This window comes from Phocoena phocoena, chromosome 7 (genome assembly GCF_963924675.1).
Source record: "Phocoena phocoena chromosome 7, mPhoPho1.1, whole genome shotgun sequence".
NCBI lineage: Eukaryota > Metazoa > Chordata > Mammalia > Artiodactyla > Phocoenidae > Phocoena > Phocoena phocoena.
Genome location: NC_089225.1, coordinates 105116951 through 105138957, shown reverse-complemented (window position 1 = coordinate 105138957; position 22007 = coordinate 105116951).

Sequence of the window (22007 nt, the reverse complement as noted above, 5' to 3'; positions counted from 1 at the left end):
AGGCTGTGTACACAGGGAAGGGTGAAGAATTGAGGACATTAAAGCAATTGACCACCTATGGGTTCCTCAATATTATTTCAGCCAAAGTCTTTTGTTTAAACTAGTGCTTATTTCTATTTTTTGAAACAAAGTAAAACAAGTATATATATATATATATATATATATATATATATATATATATACACAAATATAAGCAAAGATTTATAGTGCAGAGATTATTAAGGAAGTGATTTTGTTTCTTTATAGAGTTTAGGGAAATCTCAGATTATATCTGGCTTTCATAGAGCTGAAATCAATGGAAATCTAGAGTCTTCCAGTATTAAAGGATAGGGATCTGTCAGCCTATGATATATGATCGCAACATGATTTATTAAATCATTGCCTGTTTTGAACTGGAATTGAGTACTCATTGAAGGCCACTAAGCGACCACTGCTGTAGATTAGTATCAAGACATGCATTATCCAAAGAATGCAGGGTGGGGTGTTCACACTAACAGCACTGGATAATTTTTAAAAGAGCCATAAACTCAAATTATTATATTCTTGTCTCAGGCACAAACTCAAAACCGGGAACTTCTATGACTGCTAAAATAATCTGTTTTATATATTTCAATGCTATGAAAGTATGTAGACTTTCAGACACAAATACGTAGCATCTGACAACTAGAAGCACAGTGGAAAAAGCACTCATACATTCTAACTGTCCTGAAAAGTTAACTGTCAGAAAGTGAGCTTTGATTATGATGTTCTGATCATGGAGTCCCAGGGACTGAAATTAAGGATAACTCACTAAGCGCCTGTTTGATTTGGATAACTTAAACAAAATATGAAGAAAAAAATTGGGGGCTTCCCTGGTGGCACAGTGGTTAAGAATCCGCCTGCCAATGCAAGGTACATGGATTCGAACCCTGGTCCGGGAAGATCCCACATGCCACGGAGCAACTAAGCCCTTGTGCCACAACTACTGAGCCTGCGCTCTAGAGCCCGCGAGCCACAACTACTGAGCCCAGTGTGCCACAACTACTAAGCCCGCACTCCCAGAGCATGTGCTCCGCAGCAGGGGAAGCCACGCAATGAGAAGCCCGTGCACCGCAATGAAGAGAGTAGCCTGCACTCATTCCAACTAGAGAAAGCCGGCATGCAACAACGAAGACCCAACACAGCTAAAAATAAATTTTAAAAAAATTTAGATCTTCTTGAAAGTCACAGCACCTTATTAAATGCCTAGATTTGAGTCAGTTTCCATATCCAAAGCCCTAGTAAGGTGAATACTTAGAGACCCATAAAGAAAGACCTCACAATAGCATCACATGCGTGTACTATGGATCTTTGCTTGGTCTACTTTAAAGGGATGTGCAGCCATTCAACAAGATTGCACTGAGAGGTTTGGGGTTCTTTTTCACACTTTCAGAGAGATCCAGAAATAAACTTCAGTCATATTGGAATTTGAAGGGTCAAGTGATCAATGAAAATTTGACCTGGGCCTGTCTTACATTAGGTCCACCTTTGAGCTTATCCTAAAGTTATTTTTCTAATTGCTAAATATACAAATATATATACAAATATTCAGCAACGATGAGCACTCTCACAGTCATTTACTGATCCAACTGCAGCAGAATACACATTCTTTCCAAGCACACATGGGACATTCTCAAGGATAAATCACATGTTATAACCACAGGGTCAAAATTAATATTACCAGTAGTTGGGTTAATCAACAGCATGTTCTTCCTGATATCAGGCACTAAGAAGACAGTCTCATTTCTGTTACATTCCTGCCAATAAGGCATAATTTGAATTTAACAATAAAGAACAATCAAACAACCACAAATTGAGGGACAGTCTATGAAATAACTGATCTGTTCTACTGTGTTGTTGTTTTTACTACGAAGGACATTATTGTAGAATTAGATAATATATCATCCACATTAATTTCTTGATTTTGATTCCTTTATTTTGATAACTAAGATAATTGTATGCTTTAAGAAAATATACACCATAGTAGTTAAGGGTAAATGGGCACCATGTGTGCAATTTGCTTTGAAATAGTTAAGAAAAAAATAAGAATGAAAGAGAGAAAACAATGAGAAAGAGAAAAAGGAAGAAAGGAGGATAATGGAGAAAGACAGGAAAGAGAAGAAAGGATAGAATGATTCTGAGTGAAGAGCATCAGAGGATTTTTGTGCTATTCTTGCAACTTTTATGTAAGTTCAAAATAATGTCAAAAATAGAAGAAAAAATAAGTAAACGTTTTCAATGAGAAAAAAGTCTTTCTCCCATTTTCAATGGGAGAAAGATGCTGAGGGAAACCCCATAATGCAAGACTTGAAAGCTGCATGGGTGGTAATTGCAACCATGTGTCCATTCAACTTTCCAGCGTGACCAGTGGGGAAGATGGATTGGTCTTGCAGAGCCCATTAGTAATTGTAAGTTTAATCAGGGGATGACACCAATTAAAGCTGCTGCTCCATATGTGGTCTTCTTACTAGAACAAATCAGTAGAGCCCTTGGGACCTGGCATATAGCTATTGATTTTGTGTGTGTGTGTGCTGATAAAGAGCAGCTTCTAGAGACAAGAGTGTGAATGACTACCTTTTCTTGGGGTTATATAAATCACTCAGTGTTGTCCCAGGTAAACATCTTGACCACCAGAAATGTGTTTTGAGTCAATGGGAATATGGAATGGGTATTGGAGGATGGAAAATTTTATAACCAACTGTGCTCTTATGATAATTACAGATATGAGGACTAAAACATTAACTTATATTTCCTTCCTTGGTGTGTCAAATATATATTAATACACTTAACTGATTTCCCTTTGATTTTGACTCCTTCTCCCTTATTAATGCCAAATACACTTTTGAATAATGTTATTATTTTGTTCATAGTGCATGATATCATCACGGAATTGCCTCATACATAGAAGAGAAATGAAAAGGATGCTGGATTTTGAGCAGGATGCCTGATCTTCATCTTGGAAAGAAGGTATGTTTGCAGCTATATGAATATTAGCTAAATTTTAGTGGGAGACTTTTTTTAAGCATAAGAATTAGGAAAAGGATTTGTAGGACTACCCCATGGGCAAAGGTAGACTGTGGTGGACATTGTCATTTTTGTCTGCCCAGCATCTAAACTTTGAATCATAGAAGAATGATTTAAAAGCTGAGGATATTCAGGGAGCATTTGTGGTTGGCTGCCACAGACTCAAGCATTCAGAAGAGAGGAATGATGTCAGCAGCCTGTGGTAAGATTTTGGACATGTCCTGGATCTCTTGGTCCCTGACTATTTTCCAAGCTTGGTTTTGAATATTTCTATTCATTTGGTGAACTCCCCAATATAATTCCAAAAAATCCAGTGTCTGATTAAATTAGAATATTGTATATAATGCAAGCTAAGCTATTGTAGTGAAGCATCTCACAAATACTTTGTCTGTCATGTAAGAGTTGAGATGAACGTAACTCAGAACTATCAGGCAACTCATCTCCCCAGCCTCTTACAGGGAATTAGATTCTGTCTTGATGTTCACATCTCTAGAGTGTTGTTCTAGTCTTAGTATTTGAAGCCGGATCACCAGCACCATATCCACATTCCACCCTCTGGAAAGGGGAGGACAGTAGTGGAGGGAAAGTGATATTTTTTTTTTGAAGGAAGGATGTAGAAGTAACAGAGATAATTTTTTCTTGCATTTGATCTTTAAAAATTTAGTCACATGACCACTCTTAGCTAAAAGGGAGGGTAGGAAACAAAATCTTTAGCTGGGATGCTTTGTGCCTTAATACTATTTGGGAAAGGGAACACTTGTATTGGTAAAATGAGAAAGGAAAAATGCATCCTAGGGGATAGTTACAATGCTGGGAAACATGTGGACGGAATCACTTTCTGTTGTTTACAACTGAAAATCCCTAAAGAGTACAATCACCTTGTAGTTGTGTTAACTTTAAGTTAACCTTCTCTGTAAATATTTGAAACTAGGAATCTGTCTTTGTAGTGAGATGCGATCAATGTTCTCTAGAGCCTCCTTTAACCCTGGTGAGTCTGTCCCCAATACACTTAAAAGATGATTCTGCTTACAAAAATTTATTTTTTTTCACAATGCAACTGTGTAAAAAAGAATTTCCAGCTCATAGAAGATTACTAAATATTAGAATAAATTATGAAAGGAGAGACCAGACTCACCTGAATGAAGGGTTATTTTAAAAAGATGTATTCATAATATATCGCTTATATGTGGAAATTTTAAAAAGATAAAAATGAACTTACATGCAAAACAGAAATAGACCCACAGACATAGAAAACAAATTTATTGTTACCAAAGGGGAAAGGTGAGTAGAGATAAATTAGGAATTTGGAATTAACACATACACACTACTATATATAAAATAGATGATCAACTAGGACCTATTGTATAGCACAGGGAACTCTACTCAGTATTTTGTAATAACCTGTAAGGGAAAAGAATCTGAAAAAAATAGATATATATGTATATATAACTGAATCACTTTGCTATATACCTGAAACTAATATAGCATGGTAAATCAACTACACTTCAATAAAAAAATTGATAAAATAAAACAAGATGTATTCTTTGTTCTTCCCTCTGTGTCAGTTCGCTCAGGCACACAGGTACATACACATGTCATGCCTATTTCTAAAAGGATTTTAAGTGGCTTACATTTAAAAAGTGCAAGTAAAATTAAAGTAAAAAGTACTAATGCAAGAAGAGTAAAAAGAAGAGATAAAATTAATGAAAGAGTGGGAGCAGAGGTGGGATGGGAAATCATTAATCAGAATAAAGAGAGCCACTGCAAATGAGCAGAGAGAGTCACAGGAATATCCCTAACATCTAATCAAAGCGAGATGCTTACGTGCTCAAATGGGTGTGCATGCACGCGTGTGCGTGTGTGTGTGTTCTGAAACTATAGTACTGGACTAGATAAGTCATAAAAAAGTCAACCAATCACTGCAGACATCTTAAAAATGTACTCAGATTATTAAAAATGAGCAACCTGGGAGAGTACAAGTGTAGTATAGCAATGAAACATTTAAAACGTACTAATTAAACATTTACCTATGATGTTTACTTGAAAAGCGTTTCGTTTTGATTTGACATGCTCACCTGTAAATTTAACCTGTCTGTTGTCAGTCAAACCACCTCGCTTACTCACTGTTGTAGTAGAATCACTGAAGACCTTCCAAGGAGCCTAGAGAATTAGAAATTGCCTGTGTGTGTGGTGTTGGTGAGGGTCTGTGTGTGTACACACATGGACTTACTCTGATGCATTAGTTGGCTATAGAAAGGATATCAAAATCATCAGATTATTTAAGAAATTATGAGAAGGACAAGAGAAAAATGACCATATTTTCATCCTAGTGATAATTTGTTATGTTTAAGTCATTTTTACATTACTGGTCCTATTCCACCTTTGATAGGAAGGTACAGTTTGCCAGATGGGGCATCTCAATTGCAACTCTGAACCAAGCTTTGTGTTTCACTGATCCCATTTTAATACGAAATTATGAGTTTTGCAGCCTCAGCTTCTGCTCTTCTCCACTCTGTAATGTGTTTCTTTCACTCACAAGTGGAAGGGTTTTGAAAGAAAGGAACAGCAAGTGCTTGGTGAATACAGCTTGGGCTTAGACAACATACATGTGCCCACAGGGAAAGTCTTACTAAGAAGTTTTTTAACTGGGGCAAGCTCTCTTAATTTTTTATTGTGATATTGTTGTTTTGTGGCTGAGAAAACTGGTTTAAGAAGAATGTATGCCTGATATGTCATGGAATTGTGTTATCAATAAAGAAGACAAGGGCGCAGAAGCATGAATACATTTATCTTTCTTTGGATGAATAATAAAGTGAAAACACCATTCAAGAGTAGCTAGATTGTTCATTGTTAAAAGTTTTCAGTTGAGTCCTTAACATTTTTGCAAGAATAGCCAAGAGAATTGTTACTTTCAGGAAAAGTTCATTTGGTGTTTTCATTTAAAAGACAGGGGTAGAGTGATATGAAGACCTTAGAATTTTAGACTTCTAGAACTTGTCATCTGAAGATTCTCACATGTTCTCAACATTTAACTTCATTGAATTTGTAAATTTGTTAAAGAACAGGTTTTTTTTTTTTTTTTTCTTTTTTTTTTGCGGTACGCGGGCCTCTCACCACTGCGGCCTCTCCCATTGCGGAGCACAGGCTCCGGACGCGCAGGCTCAGCAGCCATGGCTCACAGGCCCAGCCGCTCCGAGGCACGTGGGATCCTCCCGGACCGGGACACGAACCCACGTCCCCTGCATCGGCAGGCGGACTCTCAACCACTGCACCACCAGAGAAGCCCAAGGACAGGTTTTGTAACCAATTTCATCAGTGAACATTCTCAAGAAAGGGGAGTTAAAATATTTCATGTGATCTCTAGTGACTTTTTAATTGGATATTCTATTATCTATTACCTAGTCAACTCTCTAAATTATAATACTAATTTTTAAAGGCAAGGATTCTCCTCCCACATCCTCCCTAAAAAGGATTGTGTATATGGTGGCCATATATTTGCAAATAGAAACTAAATAAGCTTTCAGACTCTGCTAGAGTACTTGAAATCTGAAGTATTTGAATCTGAAGTCTGTGTCTGGAATATTGCAAGTTCCTTCTTTAATGAATTTATGCCATAGGAGTAAATAGTACCATGTTGATTCCTGGAGCTGAAGTAGATCAATTCTATGAGCAATAACATTAGTTTTTGGTTTGAATACCTTTGCAAAGAAGTTTTTTTTTAACATCTTTATTGGAGTATAATTGCTTTACAATGTTGTGTTAATTTCTGCTGTATAACAAAGTGAATCAGCTATATGCATATGTATGTCCCCATATCTCCTCCCTCTTGCGTCTTCCTCCCACCCTCCCTATCCCACTCCTCCAGGTGGTCACAAAGCACGGAGATGATCTCCCTGTGCTATGCAGCTGATTCCCACTAGCTATTTATTTTACATTTGGTAGTGTAGATATGTCAATGCCACTCTCTCACTTCATCCCAGCTTACCCTTCCCTCTCTCTGTGTCAAGTCTGTTCTCTACATCTGAGTCTTTATTCCTGTCCTGCCCCTAGGTTCATCAGAACCATTTTTATTTTAGATTCCATATATATGTGTTAGCATACGGTATTTGTTTTTCTCTTTCTGACTTACTTCACTCTGCATGACAGACTCTAGGCCCATCCACCTCACTACAAATAACTCAATTTTGTTTCTTTTTATGGCTGAGTAATATTCCATTGTATATATGTGCCACATCTTCTTTATCTATTCATCTGTCTATGGACACTTAGGTTGCTTCCATGTCCTGGCTATTGTAAATGGTGCTGCAATGAACATTGTGGTACATGACTCTCTTTGAATTATGGTTTTCTCAGGATATATGCCCAGTAGTGGGATTGCTGGGTCATATGGTAGTTCTGTTTTTAGTTTTTTAAGGAACCTCCATACTGTTCTCCATAGTGGCTGTATCAGTTTACATTCCCACCAACAGTGCAAGAGGGTTCCCTCCACACCCTCTCCAGCATTTATTGTTTGTAGATTTTTTAATGATGGCCATTCTGACCTGTGTGAGGTGATACCTCATTGTACTTTTGATTTGCATTCTCTAATGATTAGTGATGCTGAGCATCCTTTCATGTGTTTGTTGGCAATCTGTATATCTTGCAAAGAGTTTTTTTTTATCATGGTTATACAGTGATTGCTCCATCTCAGCTTGCCTTCCATATTCTACACTGCTCCCTTCCTGTCTCTCTCTACCTCACCTCCCTTTTCCCTCCCCTACTCTGTATTTTCCCTCCCTCTTTCCTTTTCTTCTTTCTTTACCTCCTGATCCCCTATCACCTCTCTCTCTCTCTCCCTCTCTCTCTTTTTTTCTCCATGGTTAATGGTAAGAAATTTGAAAGAAAACTCAGTCAAGTAAGTTGAGCAACAGAGCAGTTCATGTCCTGATAGACCCCTGTAACTCACATTCCCTGTGAAAACAAGATTTCATTTCATCTTAATGAAGCAATATGTTGAAGAGTCAGATTTTTCTCTCAATAGGAAATAATATTGCACATCTAAGGTTGCTTTTGGAAAATAAATAACAGGTGAGATGACTATCTTTTGAGTGACTTAAAATGTATAGTGACAAAGGCCAATTTGATCATATTTATGAGCAGGACTTCCAAAACATTTGCTAATAGAGAAACTCACATTAGAACTCTAGACCCTATAGCCAAACTTGCAAGTAACAGGAAGTAAGTTATTAATAGTCAGTAGTGCATGCTAGTCCTACAAAATCTTATGAGAATGACCCATATGGTTCATTAAAAAAGAATTTGCTATCTCCAGTCAAACAAACAGAAAGCGTATACAAAGGTGTTCTTTTCCATGAGATTTGGTTAGAAATTATGAAGTAGAGTTAGGTTTAAACCAGGTCATATAAATCTGTAAGCAGCCTAAAATAGCAGTGAATTTTTCCACTATAAGTTTGCCTTTCAGGAATGATAGCATTGCCCTCTCTTTCTACCATTGCTCAGTAAGCATAAAATGACATTCTTAAAAAACAAAACCTTCTTAATGAGCATAGAGAAGGCCCCACTTGGAGAGTCTCATAATGGTATTCAGTTTGGATTTCTGAATGCTTTTTTCTTTTTAAAGATTTTTTTGATGTGGACCATTTTTAAAGTCTTTATTGAATTTGTTATAACGTTGTTTCGGTTTTATGTTTTGGTTTTTTGGCTGTGAGGCATGTGGGATCTTAACTTCCTGACCAGGGATTGAACCCATACTCCCTGCAGTGGAAGGTGAAGTCTTAACCACTGGACCTCCAGGAAAATCCCGACTGCTTTCTTTTTTATTTTAACAATTGGAATTCTCTACCTGCTTTGTTCTTTCTGGAAAAATCTATTGGGAAATGCTGCAATTAAAATCAATGCCATGATTATTTGTACTGTAGGGTTTTTGTTGCTGTTCAAGAAGCATCCCTGTTTCATGACTTGATGCACACACCTGCCAAATTATTGACATAAACATAAACAATGATGGGGTTGGGAAGTGGAAGGGTGGGGTCTTACCAACAGAGCGGGCTGGACTGGCTACAGGGCCTGAAATCCAACGTGGGGTTGGTAACCACAGTTATGAAGTCACTATATAGATTCTGTTTTGAAAGATTTTAGAAAAATTATGTATATGGAAGATGAAGTGTTTATATAGTCATTAAAAACATTGTATCTGGGCTTCCCTGGTGGCGCAGTGGTTGAGAGTCCGCCTGCCAATGCAGGGGACACGGGTTCGTGCCCCAGTCCGGGAAGATCCCACATGCTGCGGAGCGGCTGGGCCCGTGAGCCATGGCCGCTGAGCCTGCGCAGCAACGGGAGAGGCCACAACAGTGAGAGGCCCGCGTACCGCAAAACAAAAACAAAAACAAACATTGTATCTTATTGAAATTAAAGTTATTCAGTGAATAATGGTTTGGTATTTGGAAAGATATTTGGAGGGGAGGTAACACTGCTGACAAATTAAAAGCCCTTGTTGATTCTGCAGAAAGTACTTCCAGAGACTAATAGGATGTCTTTGTTTGGTATACAAGGCAAATTTTCTTTTTACATTTTTAAATTAAAATTACATCGGCAGGTAACATTTTAAAAAATAGACTTTTTTTTTAGAACAGTGTTAAATTTACAGAAAAAAATGAGAATGTATCATATTCCCTGCACCTACTGTCCCTATTAGTGCATTAAATTAGTATGGTACATTTCTCACAATGAATGAACCAAGATTGATGCATTATTATTAACTCATCTATACTTTATTCAGATTTCCTTAGTTTTTATGCAACATCATTTTTCAGTTCTGGGATCCCATTCAGGAGACCACATTACATTTAGTCACTGTGTCTCCTTAGACATCTCTTGGCTGTGAGTTACTCAGACTTTCCTTGAGTTTGATGACTTTGTAGTTTTGAGGAGTCCTGGTCAGGTTTTTTTTTTTTTTTGCGGTACGCGGGCCTCTCGCTGCTGTGGCCTCTCCCGTTGCGGAGCACAGGCTCCAGACACGCAGGCTCAGCAGCCATGGCCCACGGGCCCAGCCGCGCCGCGGCACGTGGGACCTTCCCGGACCGGGGCACGAACCCGCGTCCCCTGCATCGGCAGGCGGACTCTCAACCACTGCACCACCAGGGAAGCCCTGGTCAGGTATTTTGACTTAGCTGGGATTTGTCTGACATCATTCTCATGATTAGCCTGAAGCTATGGGGCTTTGGGGAGGGTCAGGTTGCTTTACTGTACAGTCCCTCTTTTATTTTCCTTCTTTCCATACAGCCTTCTTTCCATACAGCCTTCTTTGGAAGGAAGTTTTGTTTTATGCTTTGGGTTATAGCCCAACACTAGGCAGTTGGTATTTTCAAAAATTTTTTCAATTATATAGTGTGATTTTTATTTGTAGTAATACAATGATATTTCAAAGGTACTTTGGGGGCTCAAAACAGTTTCCTAAGTCAATATGTGAATTTCACATCATAAAGTTGTTAATGGTGCAAAGTATTATTTATATACTAACTAGATTTTTCCACATCTGTATAATATCATTTACTTATTGGTAGTATTGAGATTACACAAAATTTAGAGTGTCAAACATGAATTTAATATTCACTTTAAAAGCACATTTGTGGACATTAAAATATTTGGGGACAAGGGCATCGCATTTTAATTTGTAAAGATCTTTTATATCTCTACTATGACATTAAGAATGCTTTGTATGATGCCAAGAAATAGCTTAAGAAACTAAGTTTAATGAACATCAAATAAACATTCTGCATTAAACATAAAAAGAGAAAAAACCCTAAACTGTTATCATCTGGGGCTGTTGCACTAAACTCAAGATTATCGACAGTTCAAACAAAAAAACTCTCTTGCTTTTTAAAATATGCATAATCTCATATTCTATGAGTATAAATAATTCTAATAATTAACTGCAAATCTCAGAAGAAAGTGAGCCATGCCAAGGAAGGACTGAGTATAAATCTTTGTCTTACTAAACCAGATAGATCGTCTCTCAAGAAGAATACTCAAGGCATTAACTGGTTACATGGATCCTCCTAAGATCCATAAGTGGTCCAGGAATTCCTTATCAAAACTGATTGGTCTAAGTTATTTGCCATACTAAGCTAGGAGCCATGGCGAGGGAAGAGCTTGGGTTTCTCTCTCTGGACCTATGAGGGATAGATCCTAATTTCTTTGACCTCTCAGTCTAGGTATTTATCCTCTTATCCTCCCTCAAAGGATCCACTTGCAATAGGATAAAAATTCCATGAAGGCAGGGATGGAGGGTACCACTTAGTGAGCTAAACACTCAGTAAAACTGTTTGATTAAAGGAATGGATTAATGAATGTATGGATGCAGTACGACCCAATACATGTTTTCTTATTAAATTTATAATGCCAACAATACACACACACACACACACACACACACACACACATCTGTAACTTCTGTAACTTTCCTTTAGAAAATCAAAACTAACATAGGACAGTGAGAAAAATAAAAACCTTACAATTTCTCGGATTTTATCAAATAAGATAATGTAGTGTAGTTTGGTAATGCTGCTTCTCATAAAACTGTTCCACTTTTTATGTTGGTCTAGTCAACTAAAGTGTTGAGATCTGCGGGTAAACAGAAGAAAGTATTAGTAGCATCACAGGAAAAAAATGTCAACTTGCTTTAGCTCTGCAGGCAGAGGTTATGAACAGGAATAAATGCACTTTTATAACTCGACCAACTCTTCTAGGTCACAGTGAATATGCTTTTGTGATTCACAAGACTTGACAGCAGTTCTGAGTGGGAAAATTGTTCGAAGCAATTGTCAAGCACTGGTCCCTGTTACTTCTAAAGCAGAGGATATTTTTTATCAAGTCACAAGTACTTTATACAAGTAAACCAGATGCCAGTGTAAAATTTTCCTGGGTTTAAGAATATCCAAGTCAACTGATGAAGACAACAGACACATTTTCATATTAAGCTTTCATAAATAGCTCAGATTCAGCCTGTCTGAAAACATACTATCTGTAGTAATTCCTGAAGAAGATTTTCCAAAGAGGTGAACTTGTTCACCAAATGATTAGAAACTTAGAAAAGAAGTTGTAGCAGTAGTGATTGTTAAAATCAGTTTCATATGTGTTTATGTATTTGTAGGGGTATAACAGTTTAAAATGTTGTTAACGTGATTATTTTTAACTTATCATTACGGAAAATTTCAAGTATATATAAAAAAAGAGAAAATAGCATAATGAACTCCCATACACCCATCACTCAGCTTCAACAATTATCAACCCAAGTCCAGTATGTTTTTTTTTGTATTCCAACCCACTCTCCCCAACACCAGATGATTTAGAAACAAATCCAAGACAATATACTTTTATTAATAAGTACTTCAATATGCATATCTAAAAAGATAAGGACTTCTAAGCCAAACATAAATGCAATAGATTAATCCCACCAAAAATGTAATTCCTTAACTTTATCTAAAATTCAAGCCATGTTCACATTTGAGAGGAATCTTTTATTTTTCATTTTACAATGAGATTATATAAACCCCAGTCAGAAGTACCAAATACATTAAAGTTATTTTATTTGAGACTGGATATTGAAAACGTATTGTTATATGTAATATATATATATAATATGTATACCAAGAGGAATTCACTCTCTAATTTTTTTTTTGCAGAAGATAAATGAAAACAAAACACAGCTTTATTACAAGGGTAGAATAAAAAAGAATTGTATGAAATCAAGAAGATTAATGCGGTCATAGGAAATAGTGAGCATTCCTGTCTGATGATTTTTCCTTCTGTTTGTGAAATAAGAGAAGGGTTAATCTGCTAAGAATGAGTGGAGATGTGATAGAGGAGAGTAGAGGAGTTTCAAAATGGTCTTAAGTAGATATCTAGTGGAAAATGGGAAATGGGCTCTCATTACATTCTCTAATACAGATTTTCCTAATTTCTCTTAGAATATCCCTGATGGGAAAATTAAAAGAGCAACTTTTAAAAGTCTTAGACTATAGAAAGAAGTGACACTCGACACTCATTAAAAAGAAGAAAAACTCTTGAAAACTTCATCTTATGGTGCAGTCTGGTTCCATGTCATGGAACAAATATTGATCTAAAACTTCAAATATATTAATAGATGAAGGAAAGTGAAAGTGTACTAAACTATTGATCTCACATAAAGAGAACCAAAAGTGAACATTTCATTTTGGTCTTTGATATTTAAATAAATGTAAGTTAAGAAGCACTTATGAAAAATTTAAAGGGAACTCTTCAAATTATTACTAGCATAGAGACCCTCAAAAACATTGTTTAATTTAAACAAAACGACTAGCAAGAAAAACAACAAAAAAATTCATATGTTAAAAGACAGAAAAAAATATATCCATGAACAATTAAAGGAAAAGAGGAAAGCTTAGCACTAAATGATTATAAAAACAAAAGTGAATTGATTAAATCCCCCAATTAAAAGTCAAATGCTCTCAGATCAAAGTATAGCAATTAAATGCTATTTACAAGAGACAACTTTATAACAAAGGCTAAAAAGTTAGGTGTGAAAAATGAGGAAAGCTGTATCAGGAAAATGTAATAGTAGAGTACTATAGTATTAATATTAGGAATGCAGTAAATATAATAAAAATCAATGGGGAATTTTCATTACACTAATTTTTCAAAAGTTTCTCTTATAATTTTAACGGATTCATTTTAAAATGAGTATATAACTACTAAGAAACTTTTTCACAAAAACATTACCGTGATAAAAATTTGTTCAAAATCAAGATGAAATGGATTGAAATACAATACCTACAAGAGATTTTATCATTGCAATCTCAGTTGTTGAAGTAAATAAAATAGAAATGAGTTTATATCGGGTTTGAATAATATACTTTATCAGATTAATTTATCAGATTGGTGTCATAAACATAGATACACATAACTTTTTTCAGCATTCACAAAATTTGATTATATATTAAACCAAAAAACTTGATTATATATTAAACCTTTATTGTATATAATAACTTATACATAGCTGAAATTGTATAAAATTTACTTTCTTATTAAAAAGGCCTTAGAAAAAGGTTTACAGGAACCATGACACAAGAATATCTAATGACGTATGGTCAAAAAACCTCAAATCTAAAGTCGAAGAAATAAAAAACTGTGATTTTTTGTTGTATTACTTACTATGTATCACAAATTACCCCCCAAACTTAGAGACTTAAAACAGTAAACGTTTATTATTTCACAGTTTCTGTGGGTCAGAATTCGGAAGCAACTTACCTGGGTGGTTCTGACTGAAGGTGTCTCATGAGCAGTCAAGATGGGAACCAAGGTTGCTGTCATCTGAGGCTTGACTAGATGTGGAAGATCCACTTTCAAGATGGCACACTCACATGGCTGTTGGCAGGAGGCCTTAGTTCCTTGCCGCATGGGCTTCTCCATAGGGCTGCTTGCAACATGGCAGCTCAGGGGGAGTGAACTGAAAGAGAGAGGCAAGCTTTTATGACTTATCTCAGAAGTTACCCCCTGTCCTTCCCACCTTATTCTATTCATTCTAAGTGACTCACTGAGAACAGCCCACACCTAACAGGAGGCAAATTAGGCTCCACTTTTTGAAGAGAGTGTCCCATAGTGAACATATTTTAAAGCACCACACTAAACTGATTTAAATATAATGATTATAATCACATAACATCAATATTTGTGGAATGTAGCTGATGCTTTGTTATTTAATCAGAAAGAATGAAGGAAGAAAGAATGTTTTCAATTCAAGAGGCTAAGAAAAGCAGCTGTAACACATTCCTAGGGAAAAAAAATCAGCATTGCTGTAGATCAAAGCAGAAATTAGTGAAGTATATAAATAAACAAAAGACAAGAAATATTTGAACTATTTTAAGTTCCAGTGGTCTGAAAAATCCAATAAAATGGGATAATAACTGAGCGGTAAAATGACTAACCATAGACACACTGCACTATAAATTTGAAAGGAGATATTACCAGAAATGTAAAGGTTCTTTTTTTAATTATGAAAGAATATTGTTTAAAATTTATGTTAATACATGTTTAAATTTCGGTTAAATAGACAATTTATTGAAAATACAAATTTGTAAAATTGCTTCAAGAAGAATTTTTAAAATCTGAATTGACATGTAACTATGAAATACATTGAAACTCATTATAAAAAAGTATTGTGTTCTCCCCTCCTTCAGTTTTTCTGGGTCCAGAAAGTTTTACTTTGAGTTCTTTCAGATAGTCAGTGAGTTGATTACTCTCATGCCATTTAAACTTTCCAACATAGGAAATCTGAGAAATTTTCAAATTAATTCTAAGAAATAAATAGGACTCAGGTATCCAAAATGACAAGATTGGAAGGAAGTTAATCAATCTGTAGATGAATTTTAATTATAAACACACATATGATATCCTGAGTGATACCAGAAGTATAGTGGTATAAAAGTGGTGGAAAAACAATATAAATTCGTTGGACCTTTAAAATAAATTCAATAATTTACTACTTATTAAGAGGTATATCAAAAACGAAAAGACACTGGAAGGTTAAAGTAAAAGACTGGACAAGTATAAACTAGGTGAATGTAAAAAATCTACACAAATAACAACAAATAAACAAAATAATTTAACCTAATAGCATTAAAGTTGGACAAGTATAGTTAATTATTAGAAAAATATTTAATAGAAAAATTGGGGAGTCATTTTCTATTGATCAAAGGAAAACACAATAAAAAAATGATAGTCTTGAATATTTAGAACTGAATACATGGTTTCAGAATGTGTAGATTTAGGAGAAAATGATGGTACAATATTCATAACAGTTGGGGAAGCAATTCAGCGCTAATATTTTGAGAATCTTTGAAATGTTCATCCATTCTTATCTACTTACTCTACTTCTCAGAAAATCTATCTTAAGAGAAACAACCCTAAGTAAGAGGAGAAAAAAAATTATGTCTACACATAGTATAATGCTCAAAAGCATGGACTCAGGGCCAGATTGCCTCGGTTAGCAACCTTGTTCTGCTATAGCATCTGGGCGAATGCTCTGTGCTTCAGTTTCTTCATCTGTAAAATGGGGATAAAAGCACCCATTTCACAAGGTCCCCTCCCCTGGATTGAATTAATATATAAAGTGCATCTCACATACTGATCAGTATGCAGTTGACCCTTGAACAATAAACTTAGGGGTGAGGGGTGATGACCCTCCATGCAGTTGAAAATTCACACATGACTTCACAGTTGGCCCTCTGTGGATTCAACCAACCGTGGATTGTATAGTACTACAGTACGTATTTAGTGAAAAAAATTTATGTATAGGTGGACCCATGCAGTTCTAACTCATGTTGCTCAAGGGTTAACTGGATATGTGTTTGCTATTATTAAATATCAGTAGTGCTAATACTAATGGGAAAACAACAAGGAAAGAAAAAATAACTATTCAATACGATATGAGGGAAATTAAGCACATCTATTAAAGGCATGCTGTGCAGTTATTTAAAATTGTGGCTAGGAAGACAACATTAAAAATACTAATGATATAATGTTAAGTAAAAAGCGAAAACACAAATGATAATGTATGTTACACGACTAACATTATATATACTAGAATTTCTATGCATATGAAAAAATGGAAGTTTATATCAATGTTAATTGTTGAATATTGACATAGTTTATTTATTTACCCATTACTTTTATTCACTTTTCTATTTTCTAAATTTATCTTTCTTGAATTAAAAAAAACAGGCATTTCTTTTTTAAAATTAGATGTTCAGATTGAATGCTTCATAACCTTTCTCACTAAACTTAGAAGAGGACAATTTGTTAGACCTTTTATTTTTTAACTATTTCTCTCTGTGAGATGATCCAAGTGATTGGAAGAAAATTCAGATCAGGATTCAGGGTTAGTGAAATCATTATTTTATTTCTTTTTGGGTGATTAGACCGGCACTGGAACTACAACTGCAGAATCAGCTCGGCATGCCCATCATAATTTCTGGCAAATATGTGTTTACTTGCCCTATTTACTTTTTGTTACATTGTTATAATTGAATTCCTCATACTTACAGCTTTTAGCTGCCTCAGTTTTGAAATGCAAATACTTTTTGCCACTTTTATTCCCACATGTTTGCTTTACTCTGCTAAGGAAAGGGTTTTAATTGGCTACATTGGAAGCTGATGGCCTCGTTGTATACTTCCATCTTTCCTTATATCTATGTTCAACCCCACCCACTGTTCAGATACAAAAAGATCCACACTTTGGGTGTTTCTGAGACACAAGTTCTGTTCTGATCCGTGTTGGGAGTAATATTGGTTGAAATGCACATCTATTTAGCTTTGGTCATTTCCACGGAGGGAGGGCCTGTGCAGGGACAGATCGCTTTTCATAAGCATGTCATGTGCGTTCCTGGCAGCTCAGCTGAACGGTATTGGCCACATTTGGATCCAGGGACTGTTCTGTGTCTTTTTTCCACTTCAGGTAGATTGTCACCTTCCCCTCTGTCGGCCAGTGCAAACAGAACTTTTTGTATTCGGCAGGCAGAACTCCAGCTGACCTCAGCATGTCTCCTTGAGATGAACCCTTGTAACCAGATGAAAATGGGTTCAGTGAGTAGTGGGTACACGACTTTGCATTAAATGGTGTTTCGTACGTTTCTCGAGGTGTGCTTCAATTTGGGCCCAGCAATTCCAGTGACGTGGCTCATCTCCCACTCTGTTGATCACAGGCAATGCTGAGTATCTTATAACTCTTCTTTAAAAACCGGCTGTGAATTTAAACAGCTGCTGCCCATGCAGGAGGGTGACAGTCAACTTGGCTTCCTGGGAAGAGCGTTGCCATTGTTTCCTGGAGAGGGTTAGAGAAGCATGTCTAATCTAATTGTCTCCCAGTAATAGAGTCTCGTTAAGACAGTCTTTTCTAATGGAATTTGTTCTGGTTTTTTAAAATATTGCCTTCTGAATAATCTAGAAAGGCTGGCTGACTCCTAGGGCTGTGTGGTCTGAAAAGTGAGCTGGTCCACCAGTCCCCTTCCCAATACTAATTCCTACCTTTGCTTCCTCTCCTAGATCCTCTGGGGATGGGTCAGAACAGTGTATTATGCAGATCAAATCCTATGGCCATTTGTTACCCAAGGCTAAAATTTCACTCCTATTATATTTCTGATCCCAAAACATGTCTGGGCAAGTCAACCTCTCTGAGATTGTCAAAGAGCTCGTGCAGTAAGTATATTCCAATTTTAAAATGGCAGTATTAGATGCCTCAAAGGTCAAAATAAGTCCTCTTCTCTTGTTAATTTCCTATGGAAACCTTAAATCACCTTGGAAGTAGAGTAAAAAATAATAATAACAATAATAATAATTGAAGTCTAAAATGAGGGTAAAAGGACATAGTCTTAGTTTTTAGCTTCTCCACGATGTTTATCAGCCTAAGCCAGTGACCAGCCAGGCTCCATGACCTGTGAACTTAAGCTGAATTGGGAGAACTTTCTCAGCAGGAGGTAAACCTAGATACTCTGCACTTACCTTATTTAGCAGGAAATTACACAACTGTACTGACAGGGCACATTAGAAATGTTGTTACCTTCTTGCAAAGCTCAGAAATTTGCAATGGTGGAAGCACCATTCACAAGGTTTAATTTGAATTTCTTTTCTTTATCAAAAGTCTCAATTTTTATTTCTCAGCTCTCAAAGACTAGATGGAGTGAAGGTTTGATCCAGTGGCCTAATGTCCATACATCCTTGTGAAGGCATATTATTTTGACAGGGGTGCTGTAACAAAGTACCAAAAACTGAGTACTTAACAGAAATCTATTGCCTCACAGTTCTGGAGGCTACAAGTCCAAAATCAAAATGTTGGCTGGGTTGGTCCCTCCTGAGGGCTATGAAGGAAGGATCTGTTCCAGGCCTCTCTCCTCGGCTTCTAAATGGTCGTCTTCATGTTCACATGGTATTCTCTGCTTATGTATTTTTCTGTCTAAATTTCTTCTTCTTTTTTTTTTGGCGGTATGCGGGCCTCTCACTGTTGTGGCCTCTCCCGTTGCGGAGCACAGGCTCCGGATACGCAGGCTTAGCGGCCATGGCTCACGGGCCCAGCCGCTCCATGGCATGTGGGATCTTCCCGGACCGGGGCACGAACCCGTGTCCCCTGCATCGGCAGGTGGACTCTCAACCACTGCACCACCAGGGAAGCCCTAAATTTCTTCTTTTTATAAGGCCAGTCTTAGGGCCCTTCCTAATGACTTCATTTTAATTGATTACCTGTGTAAAGACCCTATCTCCAGGTAAGGTCACATTATGAGGTACCAGGGGTTAGAACTTCAGTATAAAAAATTTGGGGGAACACAGTATAGCCCATTAGTGAGCATCTTAAGTCCTAGTCTTCTCTTTCTATGACATAAGAAAGGCCTGTGAAACCTGCCTCCCAGGGAATGTTCCCCTCACCCTCATCTGTGTTTCAGCTAAGGATAGCTGTTTCCTGATTCCTGAGTTCAAACCGCTCTTAATACTTCCAAAATTCAGAGCCAAGTGGGCAGTGCTCCCCAAGTCTTGCTGCTGTTCTGTCTCCACACCTCTTGTGCAGAAGTGGGAGGTGTGTTGATTGATTTCCTGATGCTCATTCCCTACATCTTCAGAATGATCCAGATGAAACAGTAACAGTTTAACCTGCTGGTTGCATAGCCTTCTCCCTTCTTCAACACAGATGTTGTTTGCTGGAATGAATACCTTTTTTTCCTTACATGCTTCTTTTGGTTTGGAGTGTTTCCCAACTCCTGAACCTGTGGAGAAGGCACATGAATCTGAGACTGGTCTTGTCATAATTCCAACCTTGACTCTAAAAGCAGAATGGAATTTGGGATTCCTAGGCCTAGAGTTAAAGGTTTGGTCTTGATTCTCACTAATGCTTCATAGATCATGAGTACGTCGTGGCCTTCCCTTTTGAAAATGGCATGTATTTTTCTGTTCATTAATGTCTGAAAGGTTCGTATATGGAAAAATCCCCTTCCCTATAATGGATCTTTGCCTTAGCTATATTGTCTTAAGAAAAGCTTAAGAAAAGGCTTGCACATTTTTATAAGTCAGGCTATAGCCCCATTTCTTGCAAAGTCCACCTTCCTTGTCAACATCTGGCTTGGTCCCTGGGACCTGAGCCTCTACTGAAGTGCTTGGATTTGCCCCAAACAGGTAAGGTCTTAAAGCCACCTGCTTTAGACTTAACATGCATAGCCCTTACTCTATCAAGACAGCTAGTTTCCTGTGAACAGAATCACCATCCAACTGCAGTGATCTGCCAAGGTGAGAATTCCAAGAGACACACAACTAAACTTCAACTCTCTTTCAGGTCTCAAGGGTAAAAAGTCAATTGCAAACTCAGGTTACCTCCAACTTAATGGTCCAATATGAGTAGCTCAACCTGCAAAGTGAAAACATCCCATTCATGCATTACATACCGAAGTTCAAGGAACAAAGCCATGTGTCTCAAATTCATCTACATCTCTCTATGTGCTATTTTGACCCACAGATTCCATTCCTTCTTTCTGAAAGTTTCTGGCCCTCCACAAAAAAGCTGGAGCTTGAGAGGGACCCAATGAATAGCACCCCTCTTCCTTATCCAAGTTCTGAACCAACTGGGAAATAAGGCAGATGGTTGACCAAAATACTGTCTTAATTAACAATAATGCTGATTTTGGAGAATGTGGCATATGTCTGGGGGGAAATGAGCTTTGTTAAACCGGACCACAGAATTTCCAGATACACCCACCAGTTGCAGGAGGGCTGGACCATCATAGGTATCCCCATGCAGTGGGACTGTCACTGTAACACAGCATGGTGGAACAGACCAGAACCCACACTTGCTGGGAACAGTGGCTCTGGAGAGCAAAGGGAAAGGAAGTAGGAGGGCTCTACATGTCCCGTTCCTCTCTGGACCTCATCAGTAAGAGCTTTCCTGTCCCGGGGGAGGAGGGAGGTGGGAATGTCACAGTAACAGAGCCTCCCTGCATGGAAGGACATGTCAGCCCTTGGGAAAAAGAGATCCTGGCGATTACCTGTCAACTGTAAAAAGATGCACAAAGTAAAAGCTGAGAATTATGTTTTATTTGGCAGAATTTCTGAGGACCTCAAGCCCAGGAGGCTGCCTCTCAGATAGCTCTGAGGGTCTGCTCTGAAGAGGTAAGGGAGGATATATAGGAGTTTTGTAACAAAGACCAAATAGCTGGAGCATCAAAAGATTAGTGATAGTTAAAGAAAACCAGATAACTCAAGTTAATAAATTTAGCACTTTTCTAGGTCCAGGAAGATGCAAGAATCTGAGCTCATTGAAATCATTCTTTTGATATGCACTGCAGAGATCTAGGACCATATCCTGTGCTTTCCCATCCTGAGTTCCCTCAGGGTGCACCGTTGCAGGTGGCTGCAGGGGCTGAGGGCTTGGCAGCGGGCAGCCTGTTTGTCTCCATCCTGAGTTCCCTCAGGGCTCGCTGTTGGGGGCAGCAGCAGTGGCTGAAAGCTTGGTGACCACATCGCATCATCGTTTGTTCGCTGATATGGCAGGCAACATTTTTCATTCACACACCCCACACTCACCCCTCACCAACGGCGAAACAAATAAACAACAACAAGAAATCTTTCTGCCCTGCACTTCATACTAGCTATTTTCATCTTCCATTTTTGTGCTTTTTGTTTTTTTCGGGATCTCGGGACTCTTGGGCTGTGTCTTACATACACAGAGCCCCCCGAGTGTGGCACCCCACAGATGTCAGTTATCCATGGATAGTGCTGCCATATTCCTTGATCCCTTATCAAAATGCACAAGTGAGGTGCCCCCTGTGCTTCTCACCTGGAGTGCTTCTGGTTGGTATGGTTGGTGTGAGATGGCCCTTCTGCAGGGGCAATGATTTTTATTAGACTATCTGGGGAAAAAATAACAACAGCAAGAGCAAAACCACACTCTCTTG